This window comes from Artibeus jamaicensis, unplaced genomic scaffold, assembly GCF_021234435.1.
Source record: "Artibeus jamaicensis isolate MK-2021 breed Jamaican fruit bat unplaced genomic scaffold, CSHL_Jam_final scaffold_1964, whole genome shotgun sequence".
Classification (NCBI taxonomy): domain Eukaryota; kingdom Metazoa; phylum Chordata; class Mammalia; order Chiroptera; family Phyllostomidae; genus Artibeus; species Artibeus jamaicensis.
Window position 1 is genome coordinate 18,763,275 of NW_026522030.1, and position 24,797 is coordinate 18,788,071.

Sequence of the window (24,797 nt, forward strand, 5' to 3'; positions counted from 1 at the left end):
AGAAGAATGAGAAGAGCCCAAAGGAAAGAGTCAGAGAACCCAGATTTTGTTCAAACTTAGCTCCCACCCTGGCATGCCCTGGGCAAGGTACTCCCTCTCACCGGAACTTAGCTTCTGAGGTTTAGAGCGGCATTGCTGGGAGGTCTGCTCAAGGACACCCCCTCCCTTTCCAATCACAGACGGGAAGCCCATAAGAATGTAAGACCACTGGATTCCAGATCAAGAGACTTCTCTGACCTTGGACAAGTGGCCTAACTTCACAGAGACTTGGTTTTCCACCCATGAAATGAGGATAACATACACTTCCTGGACCACATCCTAGGCTGGTGAGGGCTCTAAAGACTTCATAAATGTCAAAGTGGAAAGAAGGGAAAGAATAGTCAAAAACCATGTGTGAATGACCCAGGGACATGCACAACAGTGTGGGGATTGACTGTGGGAGCTGGGACAGAGCAGGACAAAAGAGGATGGAGACAGGACTGAGGGATAGAAAATGGTGCAAATGGAAAACAATCAGCATTTGCCTGGAGTTGCTTTACTAATGAGATGCAAAGGTTGGTCTAAGTGCTTACCAGGACCTGGCAGGTTACATAAGGAGGACAGGAGGCAACCGCGGTGAGCAGGGAACCCACGCCCCATCCCAAGAAGCCTGCTGCTATTTAATTCCAGCCAATTGTTGCCATCTGGGAAGATAGACCCAGTGATACTGAAACTTCCCAGTTTTAACAGAAGCTGAGAATATGGATTTCAATATAATGCCTTCTGTTCTTAATTATTGACAAAAAAAATCCAGTTGAAAATCGTACTGATGAATGGATAAAGAATCTGTGGTACAGCCACACAATGCGTATTATCCAGCAATGAAAAGATATGTGCTATCAAGCCATGGAAAGACATGGGGAACTTAAATGCACATTGCTAAGTGCAAGAATCATACTCTATGATTCCAAGCACATGACATTCTAGAAAAGGCAAAACTATACAGAAAATGAAAAGATCAGTGGTTGCCAGGGGTTTTGGAGGAGGGGAAAGTATGACCAGGTCAAACAGGAGATTTTAGGGAAGTGAAACTTCTTAGGCGGCTGTCGTGGTGAACACACGACATTATACTCTGTCATGATCCATAGAACTGGGTAACACAAAGAGTGAAACCTAATATGAATCACTAATAATAGTGCCATAATAAAGAAGATGTTAATAATAAAAAAAACTGCTGGGGTGGAGGTGGGGAGAGGGGGCACATGGGAACTCTGTACTTTTCACTCAGTTTTTTTACCTAAAACTGCTCTAAAAAATAAAGGACTATTAATTTCTTTAAAAAGCACACTGAAAGTGGCCTGGGGGCCAAATGCAACACATGCCTGCTGGATCTAGCTACCGGTCTGTGTGACTTCTGACCTAATTCAACACCTTCAGCTTACAGATAGGGAAACTGAGGAACAGAGAGGGGAAGGGCCTCTGGAAGCCTCCAAATTAAAGTGGGAGCAAAGCTTTTTATCCTGGGATGCTGGGGATCCTCCCGACAAGGGGAGTGCACCCCAGGAAGGTCTGCTGCTGTGAAAGAAAGGGCATCCGAGGGCAAAGGTCAGTGGAGAGCTTTGCCTCTGGCCAGGCTCCTTGGGCTGAAATGCCCCAACAGGCAGTGAGAGCTTCTAAGAGCCCAGGTGTTCTTAGTGTCTGTGTTTGTTTAGCCAGAGACCAGGCTCCCTCCCCGCTCGGGCTGGATCGGACTTACCGAGTTGGATGCAGAAAGGAGTGGGCACTTGTGGCCCTCGTGTGGGCCTTAGAGCAGGACGAGACTCAGAGAACAGGAGCGGCCCTCTGCAGGGCCCAGGCTGGCATGCAAGGACAGCGATACTCTGATGTATCAGAAATTTTAGGAGTGCTAGGCCATTCCTCAGCCCCTTTGTACACTTTATCTCCTCTAATTCTTTCCTTCCCATCAGGGCAATGGAGCAGGTAGGACAGGTTTTTTTAGAGGAGCAAACTAAGATGGAAGAGAGGTTAGGTTTGTGCTTTGCACTGACACAGCCGATGAGTGCCAGAGCTCGGGTTTGAATCCAGGCCTTCTTTTAAATATGAAAAATTACATTCAGCTAGAGACCAAAAGAATTGCTTATAAACACTAGTCCAGTTGGTGAATGTTTCTCATAGGAGTAGAGATTAGCATTCTGAAACTACATGTAAATGAGGGTTGAACCAACAAGTAAATTAACTGTAGGTCACTCGCGGGCATGGGGGAAAGATTGGAATGAGCTCTGTTGGGATAGAGTTGGGTATGTCAGATGCATTCATGTTTATTCTAACATTTGTACAAATAGGTATAAAACAGACACAGCTATGTGAGTACGCACAGGTTAGCATGCATCTGCATTTCCTCTCTCTTTGCCGAGAGGGCCTGGAAGCAGTGACACCCTGGTAGCAGTGAGCACACTCAGAGTCCAGACCATGGTTCCTAAACATCCAGTAAAAGGAGCCAGGGACCCTGGCCGAAATGGCTGCTTCTAGGACTGAGTCAGGGAAAATGCAAGATGATCTGAAGCCTGAAGTAGTGCTAGAAAGTAAGAATACATTAACAAAAAAAAAGATGAGTGTGTCAGAAGGACAGAAGAGTTTCCAGTGGCTAATATTGAATTATAACCCAAAGAATAAAAAATAAAACCACAAGTCTGTAATGGTAAATAAATAATTGAATAAATAAATAAGGAAGAAGAACCAAATCTTTCATACAGAAGAATTCCAAATAATATGAGTCAATAGAGAAGGAATGAGGGGAATAGAAAAAGACTATTTGAACACCACGGTAATGTCAAGATCCACTGCTTATGATAAAATCGATGGGCAAAACTTTAAGGAGAAACAGGGTATTTGTATAACCTCAAAAGGACCTCCTATCAAATGTGCTGGTTTTAACATAGCCTACGAACCCTTTGATGCTCCTCCCCCAGGAGGTGGAGCTCAATTCCTCACCTCTTGAACTCAGTGCGAAGTACAGGGTGAGCTCAGGCATCCTCTTCTCTGAGCAGGGTTGGAAAGGGAAAAACAGTAACGCTGCAGTGCAGATGCATGGCAAACACCGCCTCAACCAAGGGATCCAATTCACCATCACTAGTGGTAACACAGTTGTGTCATATCCCTGATGCGATGCAATGAGAAGGGAGCTTCGTCTCTGTGACGTTCTTCCTAAAAACCCGTTAGTTCTGTCATTTCATGAGGAAAGAGCAGACAAACCTTAGATGAGGACATTCTACAAAACACCCAAGTAGCTTCAAAATGTCAAGGTCATGAAGGAAAAGGAAACTATGAGAAGCTCATAGGTTGGAGGAGAGTAAAAAGACAGGCCCACTGAATGTAATGTGATCCACCACATTGGATTTCTGAGTGAGAAAAAGGACACGAGTGGAAAAATTAGTGAGCTCTCAGCGACGTCTGTAGCTTAGCTGACAGTTTTGTGCCAGTGTTAATTTCCCAGTTTTGATCCTTATACAATAATTGGGTAAGATGTTAATAGGGAAGTTGGGTGAAGGATAAATGGTAACTCTGTTTCATTTTTGCAGCTCTCCTGTAAATCAAAAAGTTTTCCCTAATAAAGAGTTATAAATTAAAATAAATTATATGCGTTGTACAAAGAAGTTGATAGCCATCACTAAGGAAGTCATATCCATGTCAAAATGAAGCCTTCCCTTCTTAGATCGAGTTTGTGTCATTCCATGTTGATCTCTCTAACAACTAGGAGAGTGAAGTTAGACATTTACTGCATGCTCATTGCATGGATGAGGAAGTGGAGATACAGATAATGGTGCTCACCTTCCCATTGAAGCAGGGAGGGGGGCTGGAGGGTGTGGGAGCTTCTAGCTCAGAGAAAGGGAAGGGCTTGCTCCTGGTCACATAGGTGGTTGGGGGCTAATCCACAGTTAGAACTTCTGGTTCCCTCGTTTAAAAATCATCTGGCCTGCTGTTTGAGGGCAGCAGCAGACAAAGCTTAAATTTGGACTGTTTGGGAAGGCAAAGGAGAGCAAATCTCATCTTATCCCTCCCCCTTCTCACCTCTGAGTTAAGCAATAAAGCTGAAAAGATCCTTCAACAAACAAATCCCTCCTCATTATACAATCCATGGGCACACTGGCTCTCAGGAAACCTGAAAGGCAAGCTCCTTAGGAGGGAGGGCTGTTTGTACACGCCTGTCCAGGTGCCCTCTTCCCTGTTCACTCTCAAGAAGGCAGAATGTCTGCTTCAAGAGCAGCAGCTGGGTGGACATTCAGGTTCCCACATTCGGGGTTCCCAGGACCCAGAGGCAGCTTCCGGGAAAGCACGTTGGCCACGGCATGGTCTCCATGCTGGAGTCCTTCTCCGGAAGGTGGGCTCCCTCTCCATGGTGGAAAGTGCTCCAGTGTCTGTTGTTGATGGAAAACGGCGGTTGTGGAGTCAGGCACATGTGGGCAAGCAGACGAAGACTGTCCCCAGGCGGAGGATGACAAGCCCCTTTTTCTTCTAATGAAAAGCAAAGCCCCATTGTCCCTTTCAAACTTTGAGAAAACTGGATTAGTATGAAATGGCTGGGCTCCTGAAATTGGGACCAGGAACTCTGGGCGAGGTTTGGCTGCACCCAGAGGTGGAATTGCCTTAGAGAACAAAAATGTTTGCTTCAGTCACAGAAAGGCAGAGAAAAGACCCCACTTGGGCATCTAATTAGAAAAATGGAGAATGGGCTCTTCATTTGCATAAACAAAATATTAAAGCATTTTGCTCAAGGAACCTATATCTCAGGGGAAAGGAATGTAATCATTCCAGTAATTAACAATTTCCCCAGGAAGTGTGGTTTGCATCACAGAGATCTCAGTTTGATCCTCTTTGTTCCCAGAGAAAGCAGTTTTTCCTCCAGGGCCCGGTGGAGGAGAGAAGGTACCAACGAGAGACTCTGCATTCCTCTGATGTCAGATTCCAAGGTTTCAACTCTTGGCTGGTCAGTTGCTAGGATTAGGAAATGCAGTGTGGGTCAGAGAAGGCCTGAGCATTGCTGCCACATCAACTGGGTGTTCCGCCTGGTCCCGCTTGACAGCAGCGTGACTGGCCTGCAGAGTCGGTTAACTACTCTGTGTCCTCGATTCGCCCCTTAAGTTGAGACCACAGCTCCTACTTCGTGGCCTTGTTGGGAGGCCCCTCCGGGAATCCCCTTCTACAGGAGGCGCTCAGAAGGCCTTCTTACCGAATAGTTCTTGACTATTTTCTCTCTAACTTACTCTTAAGTAATCTTTTCCAGGATTATGTGTTGATCAATGCTTCCTTTTTATTCTTTCAGGTAAACTAGAACTTCTTTCTTCCTGCTTTTTTTTTTTAATAAGTGCCATAAAAGCTACGGGAAAGTTAATTTTAATAATAGCTTTAAAAAATTAAGCAGATTAACTGGAGTTTTCTATTCTGAGCAAGCTAATCACAGTGTAGCTCTTCCTCTCATTTGTAGCAATTACCAGCACTTTAATTGGCTAATTAATCATTAACCGTCACCAGAATGTAAGCTTTCTGAAGGCAGGGTTGGCAGAGACGGCGTCGGTCCTGTTTACTGCCCTGTCGCTCACAGCAGGTGCCGCCTGTTGTGCGTGTGCGTGATCCCACAAGTATCTGCCTGAACAGATGAATGAATGGGTGGCTGAATCTTGGAGCAAAACCAACCAACAAAAGGGAGATATTTCTACATTGGAAGAAAAATATTTCAAATGATATCATCGAAGGTGACCAGTGCATTGGCTTTTACTTAAGTCTGGACTGAACTACGTATGGGCATTTTAAGCCACAAACCATGAGAGATGATGGGCATCTCTCATGAGACAGGCATATCACTGGAATTCACAGATTTAAATCCCAGTGGTGCCACTTCCTGTGTGACTTCAGACAAGGAAGCCCTTTTACACCTCTGAGCCTCCATTTCTCCAGCTGTGAAATGGAAAATCGTGTTTGTGGCGGGCTCTGCTCCGAGAGTCACAGATAAAGGGGCGATGCTGTGGCGCAGTGCCTGGCACACCGAACATGCTGGATGAAGAGGGCGCCTTTGAGAGACGGCGCAGCCTCGTGGTTAGGAACACGGCTTTCGAGGTCAGAGGGCCTGGGTCCCAGCCCTGGTTCTCATATTAGCTGTGTTGCTTTGCACGAATTACGTAACTTCCTTGTGCCGTATTTTTTCCTCGTCTACAAAGTGGGGTTGACAATGATAATACCTGCCTTTATGGTCAATGTAAGTTTTAAATAAGTTAATGCAGGTAAAGTGCTTAGAGCAGTGTTGGGTGTGTGCGTGTGTGTCTGCACACGCACACGCATTGAGCATAGTAGAAGGTCACTGTTATTTTTTGGTAGCAGATGATTCTCCTTTGAGGGTGCAGCCATTTCCGAAGCAGCCAGAAGATCAAGTTAAGAAACAGAGTTTGGGGTAAAAATCAAATGTTGTATTTGTCCACTCACTTAATATTTCTTTAGCTCTAAATGTCAGGAGCCAGGAGATCAGGCATGAATCGGGCACTTTGCTCTCGAGGGGCCCTGGCCAGGCTGGGCGACAGATATGTGGACCAGCAATTGCAGGACAGGCCAGTCAGAGCAGGAGGCAGGAGGCTTGAGTTCTAGTTCCAGCTGTGCTTTGAACTTGCAGTGGGGCCTCAGACAAGTCCCTTCCCCTCTCTGGATCTTTGTGTTGGGGGAATTAAATTTGATGTGATCTGTGGGACCATCCTGCTTTGCGGTTCTCAGATCTAATGACTTTTTCCAGTAAGTCAGGGCTTCTTCCAGCAGTTTCCATCTCCTGAAGCCTGTGCGGCCTCTACAGGAAGCTGTGTGAATTCCACTGGCTGAAAGGTTTTCAAACTGCCAGGGCCGCCAGCCTGCCTGAGTAAAGGCCTTTCCCAGCCCCCACGAGGAGTCAGAGACCTCCTCTCTCCCCTCACTGATGGAGACAGGGAGAGCACCTGCTACTGTCGGGCCCAGAACACCCCCACCCCACACCCTGAAACAAAGAAGCTCTGCCCAGAGCTCTCCAGGGTCCCTTCAATTCCTCTTCCCCTGCTCTCTCAGGTTGTTATTACAATAGGAGCTGACATTTTCTAGTGCAGCATTTCATTAACTATGTTCAGTGAAACATTATATTCTGTGGGATGTAAATAGGATTCAGTGAAACAGAAGGGGGTGGTGAGAGGGGGTTGTTCCAGCCTCAAATAAGCATGGGAAATATTTAGTTAAACAAGGATCCTCAGGATGTTTACTATGTTAACTACATGTTGAATTTCCTCCAGGGACAGTGCAGTAGACAGACAAAGGTAGGTTCACAATGTGGCTAAGGGCACAGGCTGGGTTTTGAATGCCGGTTCTACTACTGTCTTGCTGTGTGACCACGGGCAAATTCACTAGCCTCTCTGAGCTGCCATTTCCTCATTTGTAGTTTGGAGGAAACAAAACAGAGCCTGCCTTTCAGCATTGGTGTGAGGATGGAATGCAGCACTGCATGCAAAACGCTCTGCACAGTGAATGAGATACCAGCATTTCGTACACACCAGGCCTTATTCTTATATTGTCCATGAGGCTCTTTTGTGGAGAAATCTCTCAGGCGGCCCACAGGGTAGGAGATGCTGATCCATCTGCTGTCTTGAGTGCTGCCCCACTGTGTCACTCTGCTGCTGGAGACTCCTATAAACATCTGTCCTGCCTCTTTGTCTAGTTGCACGGATCATGGGTCTCAGGATGTGGTAGGGAGGGTATTTGGGTGCTGAGTGCAGGGCTCTGAAAACTCTGATGAGCCCAGAGAAGGGCCCATAGGCAGGTGTGGTGGAAGCAGAGGGGCCTGAGAGGGAGGTGTGAGGGTAGGGCTGGAGGGGTGGGCTTGGGAGAGGTTGCAGGAGGCTCTGGTGAGGCCAGGGAGAGGAATTTGGGCCTATCCTATAGCCACAGGAACTCATGCACACAGCAGCTAGCTCCAGAGTGCCCAGAGGCACTGCCTCCTGCTCTGAGTCGTCCCTGCCCTGGGAACCTGGATGGCCTGGGATGGTAGCAGCAGGAGCAGCAAGAGATGTAGGTGCCTGGGACATGCCACTTTGCCTCTGTGTCTCAGCCTCCCCTTCTCTAACATGAGAGGGTTCCTCATTCCTGAGCAGCCTACCCCACAGGCCTGCAGTGAGGGTTCAGTGAGAGAAAGGATTTCAGCAGGCACATTGAGTTGAGATCCTACTATGTGCCCTGTGTTCAGGCCTGGGGAAGGCTGAGATGAATAAATTGACCCCTGCCCTTGAGGAGTACACAATGTGCTGGTTACAATACAGCGAGGTAAGTGCTATGGTCAAGTTCGACCCATGAAAGAGCCCTTGGCCCAGTGGAGGGTGGGAAGGCTGAGAGAGGAAGGAGGCATTCGGCAAGGTTCCCTGAAGGAGGTAGTATCTCAGCTGAGCCCTGGTAATTAGCGGATGAAGAAGGAAGAAATGAGGTTCCAGGCAGAGGAAAGAGCATGAGTACAGGCGTGGAGAAATGAAATGCCAATCTGTATGGGAAAACACGTAGCAAGTGGTATTATTAGGACATTACATTTGAGGTCTGGAAGGAGACTTAGTAAGTCAATACTGCTGGCAGGGATAGAGTTTGCATTTAAACAGAGAACATAGCGTGAAGCTAAAGAAGTGAAACTCTAAGTGGAGAATTTCAGAAATTAGCTAGCAGAAAGCTTTGGTCTCCCTTGAAATTGTTCTATGATCCCCTTGGTCTCTACAGTAGGCTGCACCAGTGCAGACTGCAAGCCTTGAATGCCAGGATGAGAGGTTTGTTCTGTAGCCTGCAGACTAATGGAAGAATTAGCCATAAAATCCATAGGATTTAGAATGGAATCCTTGGCATTCTCCGCCTGTGCAGGACTGGCTAGGCAAGGAGGTTCCCAGAAGAAAAACAGAGACCTTTGCCCTTCTCCTGCACTTAGGCAGAAAGTAGAATTAGGGTACGTTCGGCTGAGTGATCTGGCCATTGTGCCTGGCCTTTGGACTTCACCATCCAATCTGCTGTAGTGCGGGGGGCTTAAGGCATGCCACTCGGAAGGCTGGGTGGTAAGCCCCAGCCACTGTCCAGGCTTTGGGGAGCTACCGAAAGCAAATAAACCTGAGCCGAGGAATTAGTTCTGTTATTTCCCAGAGAAAGGAGCGTGGCTGTACCTTCCCAGCCGGTGATACACTGTCCAGCCTGCCGCCACTTCAGGGAGAGTCTCTCTCAGCGACTCCTCCAGGCCCTTCTGGAGCCTCTTAAAATCTCCCACACTGAGGCCCCTGGGTGAAGAGAAGAAAGGTCTGGGCGACATGGGGCCTGGGACAAGGCCTAGTTCTGCCTTTAACCCGCGGTGTGACCTTGGGCAAGTCCCTTGACCTCTTTGAGCCTCAGTTTCTTCATTTCCAAAATGGGTCAAGTCCTCCAGGGGCCGGTGTGAGCACCGGTAAGATAACGAGTGCAGCAGGGCTCTGCAGCGGAAGAGGCGTCACTCACCTGCTCTGTTAAACAGGCAGGAGGGGAGAGCAGAAAGGCGTGGCAGTGATCAGAAACAGAACTCTGCCTTATTGTCGGGTATTTTGATTATGTTTTTAAAATTAACTTTATCTCTTAAAGGCACATATTGAGATATAGATAAAATATAATGTCTGAGATATGCTTCGCAATAAGAAAGGATGGTGTGGGTGTGGGCAGGGACGGAATAAGACAGGCCAAGGGCGGACGATGAACTTGAGTGACAGGTGCATGGGGGTTCATGGTACTACTCTGTCTGCTCTTCTCTGTGCTTGAAATTTCCCATAGAAACCTGTTCAAGAGCACAACACTTAGAGTCAGACTGCCCTGTTTCCACCACCTCATAGCTGCGTGACCCAAGGCAAGTCACCTCACCTCTCTGAACCTCTCTGCTCAGAGTGCACTGATAAGACTGCCTGTTTCACAGGGTTCCTGCAAAGATCACACACACTGCTGACGTTTTATATCTCACTTCATTTGGGGTGGGAAGACACACTTGCTCACTTCGAATATACTATGAAGGAAAGATGCATGCTTCTGGACGAGCAGGTGTGGTTCTTTTTTATCAGGTGAAAATCATCTAATCCATCCTGATTCCCTTTTAGCCTTAGCTCCTAGGAAGCTCAGTCAAACTGAAGCTTAAGAACAACAATATAGGTGGTTACTATACAATTCTCTCTTTCTCCTTTTTACCTGATTTTCTCCTCTTCTGTGTCAATGCTCCCTCTAGCTCTCTCTTATGTGAATACAGATGACTGCGTGCAGGGCCTACGTGGATAATTTAGGATAAGTTCCTCTTCTCACGATCCTTAACTCAATCTTGTCTTTCGCCAGATAAGGTGATATTCACAAGTTCCAGAAACCAGGACATGGACGTATCTTTGGGGCCACCACTCCGCCCGCGCTCCGTCTGAGAACCCTGGGCTCACAAAGTCCTCCGCGTCTCCCATTCATTATATGACGTAGTGGTTAGGGGTAAAAGCTTTGGCGTCTGACTCCTGCGTTCCCATCCTGGCTGTGTCATTTGCTGTAGGACCTTGGAAAAAAGTTCTTAATCTTGCAGCACCTCAGTTTTCTTGCCTGAAAAACTGAGGCTAGCATCTCCCTCTTGTAGGGTTGTGATAAGGACTAAATAAAATACTCTGTAGAAACACAGTATAGCACCTGGCACATAGTAAGCACTCGGTGAGGGTCAGGCATTATCAGAGATGGTAGTTTTAGGGTATGTCCACAAATTCTTTCACAGTCCTCCCTTCAGAAGGTGGGGCTGAACTCTACTCCTCTTGAGAATTGACTGAACCTAGCGCCTCACTTCTAATGAACAGAATAAAGCCGAAGTGACTCTCTTGACTTTAAAGACCAGGTCATAAGAGATGCTACAGCCCACTCCTTGCCCTCTCTCTAACCACTGGCTCTGGGGACCACGCAGCAAGGAACCGAGGTCTCCAGCTGACAGCCAGCAGTGAGTAAATTTGGAAGAGGGCCTTCCAGCCCCAGTGAAGCCTTGGGATGGCTGACGCCCTGGCTAATACCATGACTGTGACCTCACAGGACTCTGAGCTGGAATACCCAGTGATGCCACCTCGGGTCTCTGACCTGCAGAAACAGATAACCAATACTTTAAGCCACTAAGCTCCAGGGTAGCTTGTCCCACACAACAAATAACTAATAAATGAGCTATCATTATTTACCTTTGCATATTAATTACCTGTTGCAAGCCAAGCAACGGGGATTGTAGGGATGGCAGAGGACCTGCCCTCCAGAAGCGTTCGGTCTGGTGGGGAGGAAAGGGGGGACGGAATGGAAGGCAGTGTTCGCAGTAGAGGGTGAGAGAGTGCCCATGTGGTGTATAGCACAGACAAGGGAGAAAAAATGTTTCACTAAGACAGAATTCTGTCCAGGGGGCTGTTGATCTGGTTGGGCTCAGCTAAAGCCCCAGAGTATAGGCTGCAGTTCAGGTAGAAGCCAGCCCGTCTGGGGGTCTGCCTATAACAATACCTGGGGGGCGGGCCTCATAACGGAAGAACCTCGGTCTTTCTTTAAAATTGTAAACTAGAGCTAAATATACACCCCTCCTATGATCCAGCCATTCCACTCTTGGATATAAGCCAAAAGGCAAGTATAAGACTGTTCATATCAGCATTAGTCATATTATCTCTAAACTGGGGATGACCCAGTGTTCATAGTGAAGTGCAATACAGTCACACAATGGAACACTTCTCAGCAGCAGCGAAGAACAAGCTACCCACGTGGGCCGCAGCGCGAGTGGGCCTCCGAGGCATGTCGGGCAGTGCAGGCCAGACACAAAGGAGTATATGGGGCCTGGCACAAATAATGCCCCAGTTTCATTACCTAAAAATCTTTTGTTACCAAATCATAAGCATGTCATTCTGTAACAGCAATATCACACCCAAGCATGCCTACGGCGTTTTAGGTGAAATATGCGAATTGCTGTCCATCTCGCGTGAGACACTCACCTACCGTCCCAGCCACACGCAGCGGCATTACTCACGCTGGACCCTGTGTACGCATCTGCCAAGTCAAGGTACCGGACATTTCCAGTACTTTATGTGCAAAACACTGCAACTTTAAAAGTTTGAGATAAACAGGCCCACTAAAAAATGAGGCGCATTATTAAATAAAAGTTACATGTGTTTTTACATGGTTAACAGTGCAGGGATTTGGGTGATGGTGGATGGAAGGCTGAACCGCTGGGATAGGAGAAGAGGGGGCAGATGGGAGGGGCGTTCGGGAGGCAGGACCACCCAGTGACGACATCCGGGAGCGAGGACGGAGGAGGAGGGAGTCTGGGATGACTCTTGAGTGTCTCTTGCTTAAGCGACTGTGTGGAATTTTGGAATCAGTAGCATTGAGGATTCTCAGTATTGTATGAATCCAGCTCCCAGGAGTTAAAGTGGGTTTAGAGACTAATCCCATTTTCTCACTCCATTTACCACTGATGATTCCCAAGCTGATTTTAGGTAGCCTAGGGAAGAACCGTTTTTTTAATAGTTGGGAAATTGTTTTTGTTGTATAAGGAAGTACTATCACATTAAGACCCATTATTTCACAGGTATTGTTGCTTAGCAAAGGGCTAAAGAAATTATTTCAATTAAAAAAGCAAGTGGATAGCCCTGGCCAGTGTTGCTCAGTTGTTTGGCGCATTGTCCCACACACCAAAAAAGGTTGTGGGTTCGATTCCCAGTCAGGGCACGTGCCTGGGTTGCAGGTTCAGTCCCTGGTCAGGGCACATATGAGAGACAACCAACTGATGTTTCTCTCTTGCACTGATGTTTCTTTCCCCCTCTTTCTCCCTCCCTTCCCCTCCCTTCCTTTAAAATCAATGAGCATGTCTTCAGGTGAGGATTTAAAAAAATTAAAATGCAAGGTGATAAAAAAATCGGTAGTAACACAGGTGGGCACAGGTAGGGCTGAAATTAGAAACAAGTAAAGTTCAAAGCACCCGGCACAGCCTGGAGCGCAGGTCTTCTCCACAGGCGCCCACAGCGATGCTCACCTCTTCAAGTGGCCGAATGTGACCAACCTGCCGCCGAGCCTGGCTGGCCATTCGGATCTGGTCCACTGGCCCTTGGGAAGTGACTAGGGCATCTCTGTCTTTGAGCTACCTTTGAAGCCAGATCCAGCTTGTCCAGATTAAGGATTAGATGGTGGCTGTAAGAAGGTAGAGAAAAAGAACATGCCCATTCCCAAGAGGCCTTCACGGAGATGAACTTGTCCTCACCTGCCTGCCTGCCGCCTGCCTGCCTCCTGCCTGCCTGCCTGCCTGCCTTTTGTACAGATCTCATTGTCCCAAGAAAAGACTCATGCATGCAGGCTGAAACTTCAGGTGAGGATGGCACTGTAAGGGATGGTACCCACTGTGCCCCTGGCAGCCCCGAGCCACCCCCTGTGCAGGTTAGGGCAACACTGGGCACTGCAGAGGTGGCCTCATGAGTGGGCAGGTGGGCGCATTCGCTTTGCAGCCCGGCAGCCTGCCCCAGCCACCATCCACACAGGAGGTGGATTTCCGTGGGGACGCAGCCCTCCCATTGGGCTGGGCCTCCCTTTATAGGAGTCCCCAGCATAATGCTGGTAATCCTGCAGACCTGCCCAGCAGTGGTGGGCGGGCAGGAGTACACTTGGCTTCCTGTCGTGCTGAATGGCTTGAATGGGTGCTGGGCCCATTCCTAATCCCCTCATCGCCTGCCTGTCTCGGCAGGGGGTGGAGGAGCGGGGAGAAGAGGAGGGCAGCCTCATCTCCGCTCCAGGCAGGAGGCTGGTGTGGCCCTGCCCTGTGCAGTTCTGCCTACCTTTCAAGGGCAAAACGTGAGCCCAGCAATGGGGCTGCTTGCCAGCACCCTGTTGGAACCCTCAACCCTTCTCCCAGCACAGACTTGGCCAAAAGTTGGGGGTGCTAGGTTTACAAGCAGGGAGCTAATGGTGGAGGAGAAGAGCTTCAAGATCCCAGCACCTTGGAACTGGAAGCACCCTTAGGGATTTCGTTTCCCCCTCTCATTTTACACAGGGACACTGAGGCCCATGTGGGTCAGGGATATGTCTCAGGTCACACAACGAGGAAGTGATAGACATAGAATAGCAAAGCCGAAGGCTCCTGACTTCAGACAAGTGGCTTTCCAGTAGACAGTGACTTTCCCAAACTGCTACCTGGAGCACCGCTACCTGTTACTGCTCCTGACAGAAGAGTCCTGAGCTCGGATGGGCCCGGAAGTGCTGCAGGGTGCAGAGCACATCCAGGGGCAGGGGCCGCGAGAAGTCCCGCCACGCGTCAGCTTGGTCTGTTAAAGCAGCCCTTCCAAACGAGCTTGGCAACAAAGTTTTTTCACATGGCGCAGTGCCGGACAGCACGCAGCCTGATGAGTCTGCACTAGATCGTGCCACAGACTTTCTTGAAGAGATCACAAAGGTGATGAAGACGTTTCTGTTAACCCGTGTGGAGTTTAACCCACGTGGAGGCTCGTGAAACAGGAGGGATCGCCTTTTAGACTCAGAGTCCCCCGAAGTTTAACGAGCATCTCTTATTCCAGGCGTCTTCCATCTAAGTCATCTCCACTCAGCCTCCTGTTGAACCGGTGCTAGAAACTCAGCTTTACAATTGTGGAAACTGAGGCACACGGACTGAGTAACTTGCTGAAGGTCACACAGCCAAACAGCGACACCAGGTTTCGAGCCAAGGCCCACCGGGCCTCGAGGGCAGCGCTCCTGCTCTTCTGCTACGCTCCCCTCTCCTCCTTCCAGACCATCCAACAATAAGAAACAAAAACACAGAACTGGGAGTACAAGAAAATCCTGGGTTCACGCCCTGTTCCACTTCGGATGTGTTATGTGACCTTGGAGAAGACCTGCAGTCCCCCCAAGCCTCATCCCCTAAATGGGAGGGTTGGGCATGGTGCCCAGTCCCCGTGGGTCTCTCCTGCTCCAGTACTCCATGTCTCCATGGCTCTGGTCCTCAGGCCCAGGCATCGGTCATCCTGCAGGGCGGTGTCAGTGCAGGAGCTGTGTGACATGAGGCTGGACTCGTGTATGGCACAGGGGCAGAGCAGCTGCCTGCCCAAGAAACCAGGGCATGTGCCAGCTCATTCCTGGCACCTTGTCAGAGCCATGGGAAACTGTCACCAAGGGCTCAGGGATGGAGTCAGCCCTGCATGGTGCTGGTTCTCAGCGGCATGACCTGAGACACCCTTGCAGACAGTGACGTCCAGAATGGGTGGTGGAGAAACTTGCAGGACTGGTGAGGGTGGGGCTGGGGCAGGGGCAGGAGGTAAGAAGGCACTGTGGCATTTTAGACCCAACTTGGATTTGCTGCAATAGGCTGTATCTGTCTTTTTTTAGCCAGTTTTTTCTTTTTTTTAAAGAAAGAGGGTGACTGTCTTACTTTGGGTTACCCTAGAGGCAGACTCTAAGACAAAGGTACAAGTGCAAGTAGTTTATTTGGAAGGGGACCCAGGAAAAGCTGCTGGGAAGCATGGTGGTGAAGGCAGGCAGGGAAGGACGGAAGGCATGTTACCAAGCGAGTGGCCCCTGTGGGCAGCGGGGGCCTGGCTGTGCTGGGGGGTCTGGGGGCCAGTGTGCTCATGTCTTCAGCCTGTGCATGACCCCACCTGGGGGTGAGGCAGGCGGACTATGTCCCACCCCACCCTTGTGTCAGCCACTGATTGAGGACTGCTTCCAGGGAGGGGGCCATTAATTCCCTAACATGTCTGGTCTGTGCTCATACTGACAGACCGGCGGGAGGATCTGGCAGAGTGGTGGGTGCAGAGGGTATGTGGGCAAAGGCACCGAAGCAGCTACCAAAGAGGGTCTGTGAGCCGGGCTAAATCACCGACACCTGAGAAGGGGTCCAGGCTCCTCCCCGGTTTGCTGGGGAGTGGGGCGGGAAGGGGGAGGAAGGCTGAGGTTCTGTGTCCTCAGGCCACAGGTGGCCCTTGCCCTGCGCGCCGCACAGGGGGCCAAACCATAAACTGTAAAACGGTGGTGACTGTATATCCTCTCCTCTCCAATCTGTCCCTCTCCATCCGCCTGCTCCAACACCACACACCGGTTCTCTTCCCCCTCTGCCGGGGTCAGGAGCCTTTGGTCATCTCAGCGCCAACACTGCCCAGCCACCCCTCCTGGCCGAGGACCCACCGCCCTAGAAGGGAAGGACTTTAGCCCTGGAAATTAAGATTTTTAGGTTCAAGAGGAAATAGAATGATACAGGAGAAATAATATGGGAATTTGAGAAGAATAATCTGAGAATCAAGGGGCCTGGATTCAAATGTCAGTTCATTCATTCATTCACCTAATATTTATTGATAACCATGGGCTGAGGGTGTTCGATAAAGAAGATAGAGTTTCCCCAAGGGGCTCTGTGTCCCTGCATAAGCTGGCCCCTTGCCCTCTCTTGGCTTCCTGTGAAGTGGGCCACGTGGTTCCTGAGGACCCTTCTAGCACTATCTTTTTTTTTTTTTTGCTTTAAGTACAGTGTCCCCAATCTTCCCACCATCTGCGGCCCAAAGGAAATGGAAGCCAGGGTCCTGCCACAGCTGCCGCCCATGGGCTGGCGTGGAAACAGATCTATGCTGGGTCCTCCCGCGAGACTGCCACGGTGCCTGGGCTTCATCTGCTGCGAGCGCCGCATAAGCTCTGCAAACAGCAGCTGAAGATGGTGGATTTAGGCAGCATTAAGCTGTATTAAGTCGAGCTGTTTCTACAAAGAGTACGTTTTAGGATAAACATGGTACCAAAAGCACACTAAGAGGATGTAGCACTTGTAAGAAGTGGCGTCATGCCATCACCAGCACCTAAGGTAGAAAACCCTTCCCCGACTTCGCCCATAAGCTTGGACTCCGAGAAGAAAATTGAACAGCATCCCCTTGCTCCGCTACTTCTCGGGAGACATTCCTAGATGCCCTGGGCCCATGGCCCAGGCTGAGCCAATCAGAGGACTCCAGCCTTCTGGCGGCTGAGATGGGTCCAGTAATGATCACTTGACCCGAGCCTGGCGAATGAGAGTCCTTTCTTGGGACAGGTGGGAAGGACTCCGGTCCTGACCGGTGGCAGAGACGTGAACCAAGTGCTGCAGGAGTGAGGGTCTCACCCACAGAGAAGCTTTGCGTCAGGACGGAGTGAAGCCAACAGTGTGAGACAGGAAGCTGGGAAGAAAGTATCTCGGTGTCTCAGGCCTTGGTCCCAGACTTCCCTAAGGCCAGCTTCACCCTTGCTCTTCTTGGCCACTTAAACCAATAAAATGCTTTCTTAACGTAGTGTGAGTTTTGTTTCTATCACCCCAAACCAAGAGGATCCCAAAGGAGACCAACGTCTTCCATCCACGGAGCCATGTGCTAGGCGCCTTCCACTGCATCGCATTACATAATCCTGCTGCGGGAACCGAGGGACTTTCCTGAGGTCATTTTGCCGTAGCAAGTGGCTCAGCAGGGGTTCAAACCCAGGTCTGCCCGGCACCTAAACCCATGTGCTCAACTCTCACCGCAGTGAACCTGGGAGATCTTACCCTCTGGGCGCCGCCCTCAGAACCGATGCAGCTTCCGTGACTTGACCTTTTGCGTCTTGTGCTGTATTTTGAATTGCAAACAAAATTGCTCCCATAAGTAATATTCCAGCAATAAGCCGCTAGGCCGGCTCTCAGCAGCTAAGTAGGTTAGAGTCAAGGTCTGATCTCCTCTCACACCCTCACCCAGTGACCACTGCTTCTCGCTGACATCCTTTGGAATGTGGGACATTTCTGACCATGTCAAACCCTAGTCTCAAGAACTGTAACCCGTGCGGTTGCCTCCAAAGGCTCAGAGAGGGGAAACTGCTCGTGTAGGTCACCCAGCCTGGCGAGGCAGAGCAGAAATCGCAGCCAAACTCTTCATTTTTTGGATAAATTTCTGGGTTCTTACATCCGTCAGGGTTTCCACCCCTCCAAGATGATCCCTTGTGTGCCAGCACGGATGACAGTGAGGCTCACACGAGAGCCAGTAGGGAGTGGTGCAGAGAGCTCCACGTTTTCCTTCTAACCAACTGGAGCTTGAGTTTCCTTCATTATAACCTCGCAGACAAGGCTGTGGGCAGACAGCTGGGGCAGGAAGCTGCCCTTCCCGCTAACAAGAGAGGGTTCCCTCAAAGTCAGTGTAGACAAGAAGGGGGCAAGGGAGACCTCAGGCTAGCCCTCATGCTGGCAATGAATCACTGAGTGACCTTGAATACGTCTATTACCATCTACCCTGCTCCCCCTGCCAAACCCCCCCAAACAAACCACTCTTATTGAGGAGGTTTGTATGTGCAGTCAGTCATAACTACCTAAGGAAGTAGGTATGATCGTTGCCCCACCTGACGGGTGGGGAGCCCGAGGCACAAAACAAACAGCTCACACAACTAGGGGCCAGGCTGGGATGTGAACAGAGCGAGGCAGCCTGGTCCCGGGGCCCATTCTGTTAACCACCTCACCATTTCATCCTCTTTGCCAACTGTAAATTGTGTCGTTCTCTGTGGTCAAACTGTTCCGGATGTGGTGCGGGCAAGGCAGGCCAACAGTGTGATTCTGAGATTGAAATCACCAGGGCTGTGTTAAGACAAAAGTAGATTGGATGAATCTCATTTAAAAGCACCTCACGGAGCTTATTTTATTACTTAAAGAAAAAAAAGAAAGGCCCGTCCTCTGACATCCAGGTGGGCAAACTGGATGAACAGTAACTCAGCAGGGTCCGCCCAGGGCTTTACAGTTTGCAAAGCCAACTTCAACATCACTAACCCAGAGGATCCTCTGGCAAGGCAAAGAGAGCTGCCCCCATTTTCCTGATGATGAAACTGGGGCCAGAGAGGGGAAAGCACTTGCTAAGTGCGTGCGTGAGCATGCATGTCTCTGTGTGTGCGTTCGTTTCTGTGTGCACATGCAAGAAGGGCCACGGACGCTCCCACAGGCCCGTACCCCAGCTGTGGGATGAGCTTGGCAGTTGTGACACGTGGAGGGGAACGTTCCGGTCCACTGCCCGTGTGTGGAGTCACTCAGACTGAGCTAAGTACACAGCAGCTGACATCAGTGGGCAGCACAAAAATGTAGGTGTAGCTCCCTCCCTCTGCCCCCCTTTCCCTCTTCTCTCCCTCCCACAGGGTGGAACTGCTTGGAACAGGCAGGCCCAGCCAACAAGTCTGCACATGCAGCATCCAGGAACAACTGCAGGGCAACTCTGGGGCACATGTGGAAACATGAGCCCTAACACACACATATGTGCATGCACATGTGTCCGTGTAGAACTTTCTAGCAGTTACACTTGGAAAGGTGTGGGGCTCTGTGTTCTGGTCTGGCGCAGCCTCCGACTCCTTGGTGACTTCCAGCTCTTCCCTCTTCTGAGCCAGGACTCTCCATCTGTAAAATGGGCACAATGTTGTCTGCCTCCAGGGCTGTTACAAGTATCCAAAAAAAGATGGCTGGATTCAAGATATGTGGGTCTGAAGGAGCCCCGGGAGGCCATTCCTCTAATGTTAGCATTTCACAGACGGGGTGCTGAAGTCCCGAAGGGACAGCACTTGCCCAGATCACAGAGCAAGTCAGGCACAGAGCGGTGAGAGCACAGGCCTTCTGGTCCCCGCCCCACACACCGGGCTCACGCCTGTCCCAGGCGAGCTCTTGCTCTTGTGTCTGACATCCACGTGGAGATGGATGTGATTTTGAGACCCAAATACTTTGTAAACACCACTTATTAACACAAATTCACATGTACTTTACTGGGGGTGGAGGTGTCCTTTTTTTGTAAACTATTAGCTTAGATAGGCGGACAAAGGACTATATGACTCTCAGTTTGTTTAACATATTTGATTTGCTTTATGCCTACAAGTTCATACTAAACTCTTGCATATCTGCTGGGCTCTTTATTGACACTGTGTCAGTCCGGTTTTCTCTAAAAGATAAATTCTAAAGTAGATGGAGAGGCAGGGGAGCCGGGTTATAGGGCTACTGGGAGTGTGTGCCCGAGTCCCTGCCCCTCCACATGCCCATCCGCGAACTGCCAGGCCCGCACTCATCCTGCGTGTTTGCCCTGCCCACGCCTGCTGGGCCCCTGGGGCCCCCTCAGACCCCACTCCCGCCCCCAGCCTCTCCCTCTGGCCCCTGTCCCGTGGCTGTCCCCACGCATGCCCACTGTCTATCAGGCTGGGGGCTCCTCAAGGGCAGGGACCCTCACAGGACCAGCCACCGGCAATGCTCAGGAAACACAAGTCCAACAACGCAGCTCCCAGGTGAACTTGGACTTCAGGCACACGGGTTGCAAGCAGTAGGAATAACTTAAAGACAGTAGGGAAAGCAATGGGGAAGCCAACATTCCCTCTTCTCTCCACCTCTGCCACCAGCCTGTGGAATATTCTGGACAGAGTGACAGGACTTCCTTGGTGACCTAGATTATCCTAAGAACAATCATGTCCGTTTATTCAGCATATATCATGTACCAGGTACCTCTTATATTTTAACTTTAATCCTAACATCGCTCTGATCCCACTTTCAAGGTTGAGACCTGAGGTTCAGAAACCTCCATTTATTTGCTTCAAGGAAAGGAGGGGGGACCTGACCTCGTGTCTGCCTGACTCCGAAGGCCACGCTCGTTCTAGGATAACACAGTCCTCTTCCCAAACACTGATACTCTCAGGAGACCTGGGATTAGCAGATTTCCCTCCCCAGGGCTCTTTTCTTATTGCAGGGCTGGAGAGGATGGGACTCTTCTTTGACCCTGTGTCCTTGTGAGGTGTTCCCCATGATCTCAGTTTTCTCATAGGTGTGGTGAGAAAAGGGACCAGACCCGCCCAAATTTATTGGTAGTTCTGATAAACCATCACATTCTTTACTTGAGCTTTTAGGAGCAAACACAAGAAGGAAACGGGGCAGGGAGAGAACCCAATTATAACTGCTCTTCTCAGCGGGGGACAGAGAAGGACTTGGGCTGCCTGGGACGGCGATGATTCACCTCACTGGTCCATGGACCCCGGGAACACGGAATTCGGGATGCTTTTCCACACCTGGACGGGCACCCATGAACGTGCAGTTTCCTGGGTCCTGCTCCTGGGAGGATCAGGGCGGTAGGTTTGGGACAGGGACAGGACTGTGCACTTTAAGTAAGCGTTTCAGTGATTCTGAGATCGAAGTTCAGGAGCCACCGTCTGAGAGATCGGAGGCCTAGGATTCTTCAAGGTTGGAACACTAAGGGCCAGGAGAGCTAACGGGATGCGGGGGGGGGGGGCAATGCTGCTGTGAGTTAAAGCCCTGATTCATCTGACACAGTCATACAGGACAAGATATTTTTATCTCCTATCTCGATGCAAATAAGATTTATGGTAGTAGAGGAAAAATACATGTGTTCATTTATAATAATTTCAAAAACTTACAAAGGGAAAAACTAGTCGTGATGCTCCCTCTGAGGGGCGTTGACCAGGAGAGAGCAGGAAATCTGTGGTCTGGTGATGGTCCATGTGTGGTCGGACCCATAGGATGGAGACACAGGTATGTATGTTTTTTGAAAATTCATCAAGCTGTACACTTAATTATGTATGCCCTTTACTGAGTGTGTATTATATTTACACTTTTTTAAATGTTAAGTAAAAATGGTAAGTAGTGGAAACCTCGGTGAACTGAGAAATGCTGCCATTAGGTAAGCCATGGTCATTGACTAGAATGTTCACTGACTCACTAGACAGCAACTAGAATTCAGTTATTGAAAGATTGATTCTCCTGCCAAATCCATACACCTGGAAACAAAAATACACTTGTAAATGACCCTTGGGTAAAGAGAAATCCAAATGGAAGTCCTGTATTGGGAACTGCATGACAATAAAAGCACCATTTCTTAGTTCTTGGCACATAATAGATGCTTAATAAATACTTGGTGACTGAGTGGATATCAGATCTGTGAGATGTTGCCAAAGCAGTACTTAGAGGGAAATTAATAGCTTTAACTGTCCTCACTGTTAAAAAAAGAGAAAACTTTAAAAGTGAGGAGTGGGATCACAAATCTTTCAATCCAAGAGGCTAGAGAAAGAATAAAATAAACCCAGAAGAAGTAGAAGAAAGAAACTGATGAAATTAAAATGAGAAATTATTGCAATAGAAACTACCAAATCATGGGGGGGGGGAACGGTACAGATGATCAACAAAACAAAAGGCGAGCTCTTTGAAAATCTTATAAAATAAGCCAGACTTAGGGATAATGAAGGAGAAAAAGACATGAACAACATCAAGAACAAAAATAAGGACAAGGGTTGATGGTGAAATCTGACTATGGACACAGAGTATAAACCATATAGAAAAAACAAGTAGTGAGGAAAACGTGGTAAAAGGAAAGTAAGGACAGGTGTGCCCAAGAAAGGGTAAAGAACTTCTTGGAGTTTCCTGTCTCACTAGGTCTCAAAGTAACAGCATCATCAGGCAGAAAAAAACAATGCAATCAGGGGCCAAAGTGGTGACTTTTAAAGGAACAGCCCCAGCTCTCAGATTGGTTATGCAGGACCCCCTGGGACAGCTCCGCCTGCCCAGACCTAAAGCCCCTGCCTTGGACTTCTCTCCTTTTTGACCTCAAGAGAGCTGACACTGTGTGAGATCTCTGGGCCCACCCACTTCTGGCTGTCTCACTCTTGGGATACTTTGTATGTACAGGGTTCCCTCTCATCTTCGGCCCCAAGGCATTTCGTCCTGGGGTAGGGATCGCCTCCTCCCACCAGGCTCACACAAGGGGAGGTCAGAAGCTGCCCCACCGATGGCCTCCTTCCTTCTGAACACTGCTTGCGCCGAGAACTGGGGCCAGGGCTGTAAGGAGGCTGGTCCTCTGGAAAAAGCAATCACCTCATCTCCCACAGTGTCACTCTGAGAAAGAACCCATTTCACATTCCCGACTGTAACCTTCTCTACCCACTCCTGCCCAGCCTGCCCCTTTTGCCTGAGTCCTTACCAGTGGTGTGTTGGAATGTTTAACAAGGCTCTCCTTTAAAACAAAAATGCATATATATGCATCACTGACTCCTCCACCCTGCCCCTCAGGTGCCCTTGCAGGCCACATGGAAACTGCAGTGACCAGTTCTCAGCAGCAGGGACAGCTACTTGGCCTCGATTTCCCTATCTGTAACTAAGAAAGGATGGGGCTACAGGGAAGGAACACAGTGATATTCCTTTCAGTCTCTTTGTCTTAGGCATATACTTGTGGGCAGTTGTATTTGGTCTGCACATGCAATTTAGTGTCTCGTGGTCTCTCAGGTAATATAAGCAATTTCCCACATTCCTGTATAGTTTTCAAATTTTCCACTATCAGTGGATGTAGAATGTCACATTTTATTCAGTGAAAATTCACTTGACCTTTCCTGTATTTTGAGACATCTGTGTTGTTTTTGTTTTTCTGGAACCAGTTTTACTTCATCATCATCAGCATTGAGTGTTTTCATTTCAGAAACTACATGCTAACTTAAACATCATAGGCTTCGCTATTGTGCAGTGTGCTTTTGTTTAAATTCCTAGTGCTACTGGACATTTCTCCGTCAACTCTCCTACTAGTCGTCTCCGTGCTCTTAAACAGAGAGCACAGCTCACAAAGCAATGTATTCATTCTTCATGTCTTGAGTCCTTACTGACACGGGGCTCCTGGAATGTGTAGGCTTTCAACCCCAGAATATGGTTTTGAGTGAATACCGCTGTCATTTATACTCTTTTGGACATTGCTTCTGTCAGGCTGTTAAATATTGCTTTTGGCTAAGGTCAGTGGGCCAACTTCTGAGCCTCTGTTTGCTTCTCCCCTGAAAAAGCAGACACAAAAACGAAGCACATTAGACTTGCCTAGAAGAAAACACACCGGGCATTGGAGCCTGGTTGCTTCCTTGTGAGGAAGGTGCCTGGGTTCGCGTCACCTGGTCCAGCTGCCCAGAGGCCTTGCAAATTCATATGCTGACTCTGGGTGGCTGTGGATGTTGGATCGATGATCCCGAGAAAGGGGAGGGACTGCATTTGGTTTTATAAAAATCATGCAGTAGGACAGATGTGGATTACAGTGGCCTTCACGTGTTCATTGACCTTGACACTATATGGAGCCCTGTAGACAGGTCACAGCTGCTCAGACATGGCAAGATTATGTCTTACCCAAGATCCCTCTGCAGGTGTGTGGCAGGGCCAGCCATGGAACTGGGGCTCTGGACCACAGCTCCGTAGCTAGACGTGAGGTCTGCGTGACTTGAGCTCCTGTGTGTCTGGCTCCTTCACATGTTTGCTCATGTTCAGAAAGCAGGATGTGGGGAAATTGCCTTTAAGTACAATAGAGGAGAAACAAGCAAATGATCTCACAAGGTCTTTTGTTTGGAATGGTTCCTGTTTATCTAACTGACTCTCCCCAAATCACTAATAACGTCTTTGCAGCCAGGAGATGGGCCACCCTGTATCTGAGACATCGGCGTCTCTCTTTGGAACTCAGAAAGTCACGATTCAATCCATCCTGGTGCCTTATGTTGGACAAATTCAAGAACAGAAAGGAAGGTGACGGTGGAGAAAAGGCCACCGAAGCCACCCTGAGGACACCACGGCCACTCTGGGGTTTCTGAAGGCCGGGCGTCTGTAAGATTCTGTTGCCCAGTAAGGGTTCCCTATGGGTGGCCCTCCAGAGAAAAGGCCTTAGTTCCAGTGCAGTGAGCGACATGGCACAGGAGAGGGCGCACAGGCTTTGGACAGACCAGAGGGAACTAACCCAGACAGACCACGGCTGGATCTTGACTGCCACCCTTGTGACCTTGGACAAATCTCTTCCCTCTCTGGGCTCCGCCTCTGTGCA